Below are 3254 nucleotides of genomic sequence, written 5' to 3' on the forward strand. Positions count from 1 at the left end.
ATACAGATCAAAGAATACTATTTTCACTTTTGTTGTTGTTTTATGTGACTTTTCACTTCTTTCACAATATGGCTAATATGGAAATATGTTTACAGAATTGCACAGGTATAACCTATATCAGATTGCTTGCCATCTTGAAGGGGGTGGGGATAGGAGGGAGTAAAAATTTGAAACTCAAAATCTTATTTAAAAAGTGAACGTTCAGGGTGGCTAGATGGTGTAGTGGATGGAGCACCGGCCCTGGAGTCAGGCGTACCTGAGCTCAGATCCGGCGTCAGACACTTAATAATTACCTAGCTGTGTGGCCTTGGGCAAGCCACTTAACCCCATTGCCTTGCAAAAACTTAAAAAAAAAAGAATGTTGAAAGCTATCTTTACATGTAATTGAAAAAATATAATACTATTTAGCAAAAAATAAATTTTTTTAAAAAATAAATGTGCCTTGGGGCGGCCTGGGAAGATGGCTGCGAGGGCGGCCGGGCGTCTGCTGGAGTTTGGGGGCCGGGCCCGCGCCCCGGCGACGAGGGCCATGTCCGGCGCCGTCCACGGCGAGGAGGGCTCGGGCCGCCTGTGGAGGACGCTGACCTTCTTCGTGGCGCTGCCCGGGGTGGCGGTCAGCATGCTGAACGCCTACCTGAAGTCGGGGGAGCATCACGAGCGCCCCGAGTTCGTGCCCTACCCCCACCTGCGCATCCGGACCAAGCCCTTCCCGTGGGGAGATGGCAACCATACTCTGTTTCATAACCATCACCTCAGTCCTCTCCCCACTGGCTATGAGGAGGAGTAAGGACTGCTTGGACCAGACAGATCAAGCACTGGGGACCAGAGCAGCTGGTGGACCATCCTCTTCTGTGTACGTGGATCAGAAAATTATACGGGACCTTAAGTTAACTTATATCACACAGTGACAAACATGCTGATCTTTTATCATTTTGCTTGTGATTAGGACAGCTTAAAATAAATAATTCTCACCTTAAAAAAAATAAATGTGCCTTGAATCCACTGCTTCAGTTTTCTTTCTTTATCTGTAAAAGATTTGAAGCTTAGGGGCTGCTAGATGGCGTAGTGGATAAAGCATTGGCTCTGGAGTCAGGAGTACCTGGGTTCAAATCCGCTCTCAGACATTTAATAATTACCTAGCTGTGTGGCCTTGGGCAAGCCACTTATCCCCATTTGCTTTGGAAAAAAACCTAAAAAAAAAAGATTTGAAGCTTGAGCTATACCAGGTCAATGAAAGCTGACCCTGCCCAGAAGTTTCTTTCATCATCTTTCACCTTCTGATGCACTCTCTAGCATTTCTAAATGCAAATTCAAGTCTGGGCATAGGAATTAATTCCCTTGAAATTCTATTTTTCAAATGCCTCTAGTCCCCATTTCTGGTTCAGGTTCTCCAAACTTGCTTTTCCTGATATGGAAAAAGTTCCTGAATAATTTACTCACTCAGTATTTTAGTCTAAATAGAATTTATTAAAATAAAATTGATATAGGGGTGGCTAGGTTGCACAGTGGATAGAGCACTGGTCCTAGAGTCTGGAGTATCTGAGTTCAAATCCGGCCTCAGACACTTAATAATTACCTAGCTGTGTGGCCTTGGGCAAGCCACTTAACCCCATTTGCCTTGCAAAAACCTAAACTAAATAAAATAAAATGAAATTGAAATAAAAGGTTAAACTCCAAAGCAATTTAATTATCAGTCACAGCCACTTGGTGACAAGTATGAATTTCCAATGTCCATTCTTTCTTAAGGGTTCTCTTCCCTGTTCTCCCAAAGGGGCAGAAACATCCAAAGGTCGTTTGTTGGTCAATAGTATCAAACATTCTCAGTCTCAGAGAAACAAGCCAGGGTGAGGAAAACACAATTGCCCACAAAACAGGTCACACAATCTCCTTTCATTATTGATGGTGAATCTCATCATGGTACCACTATCAAAGAGATTGAAACTCAGTTTCTGATACCAAACCAAGAAGATCAATGGTTCAATCTGTCAGCAGACTGACCTTAAGACTTCCTTTTCTGTCTCTTCCCTATGTGAAATATTTGCACCAGAAGCCAGAGAGAGGGGAAAATTCCAAACAATTTGTCTGGCCCTTTTTCAAGTCCTACTGGAATGCCAAAGTGTTTCCTCTGACAAATTTTTCCTTTGTGGCAGATGCCCGTGCCCCCCCCCCCAAAGTATTCCCATTCTCCAATTCATTTTTTCCTTTGGTACCTAAATAAGTCAAAAATATGTAAGGAATCATAGATTAACTCCTTGGTGATAAGTTGTAGAAGGGGCTATACATTTATTGTTCTTTTGGTTCTGTTTACTTTGCATCATGTTTCCTTTCTAGTCCTATGTTTCTCTGAATTTTTCATACTCAATAAATATATTTCATATTTTTACTGTAACACAGTAATATTTCATCATATTCATATATCATAATTTTCATGTCCTACCCTTCCAATCACTGTTTTTTTTTTAAAGAAGAATACATAATGCTGAAAAGGGCATTTTTGTAGAAATGGGTCATTTCTTGCTGTCATTAACCTCCTTGGGGTATAATTCCAGTAGTGGAATCTCTGGGTCAAAGGACATGAGCAATTTAGTAATTTTCTTCTACAATTTAAAATTGTTTTCCAGAACAGTAGAACAATCCATAGACTCACCAGCAGTGAATTAGTGTGCCTGCTTTTCCAGGCACTTCTAAGATATGCTCTCTTTTTTGACTTTTGTTACAATATTTTTCCTGGTTTTACCTTCTATCTGACCAGTCCTCATTTCCTTTGTTCAATCAATTTCTTTCTTTATCCCCTAAAAATATGCCCCTCCTCAATTTTGCCTTGGATTCTATTTTCTTCCCCCTCTACATTATTTCCTTTGGTGATCCTAATATTCAATTATCAAATTTATACAGATGATTAAAAATGGGTATAATTAAATTATCTATCTAATTTCCAGACAATTTTTCCCCTGCATGTCCCACATGCATTCAAATTCAATATGCCCCAAATGGAATTTATCTTCCCTAAATATACTTTTCTCTCAAATTTCCCTACTTTTATCTCCAGATCTGAGTCATTCTTGATACATGGGATCATATGAATTACATCTAAAAGAGATCATAGAGATCATCCAGTCCCATCCCCTCATTTTACAGATTAGGAAACTGAGGTCCAGAGAAGTTAAGTGACTTGACCAGAGTCACATGGATTGAGCCAGGAGCTGAACTCAAGTCCTTTGACTCCAAATCTAGAATATTTCCTTCTGGTTGTG

General features: G+C 40.4%; 1 pseudogene; it reads left to right on the top strand.

Moving 5' to 3' along the window:
- The first annotated feature begins 459 nt into the window (after nt 1-459).
- LOC141490868 (cytochrome c oxidase subunit 6A1, mitochondrial pseudogene) lies at nt 460-980 on the top strand (annotated as a pseudogene).
- The last annotated feature ends 2274 nt before the right edge of the window (nt 981-3254 follow it).

Source organism: Macrotis lagotis, chromosome 1, assembly GCF_037893015.1.
Source record: "Macrotis lagotis isolate mMagLag1 chromosome 1, bilby.v1.9.chrom.fasta, whole genome shotgun sequence".
Taxonomy (NCBI): domain Eukaryota; kingdom Metazoa; phylum Chordata; class Mammalia; order Peramelemorphia; family Peramelidae; genus Macrotis; species Macrotis lagotis.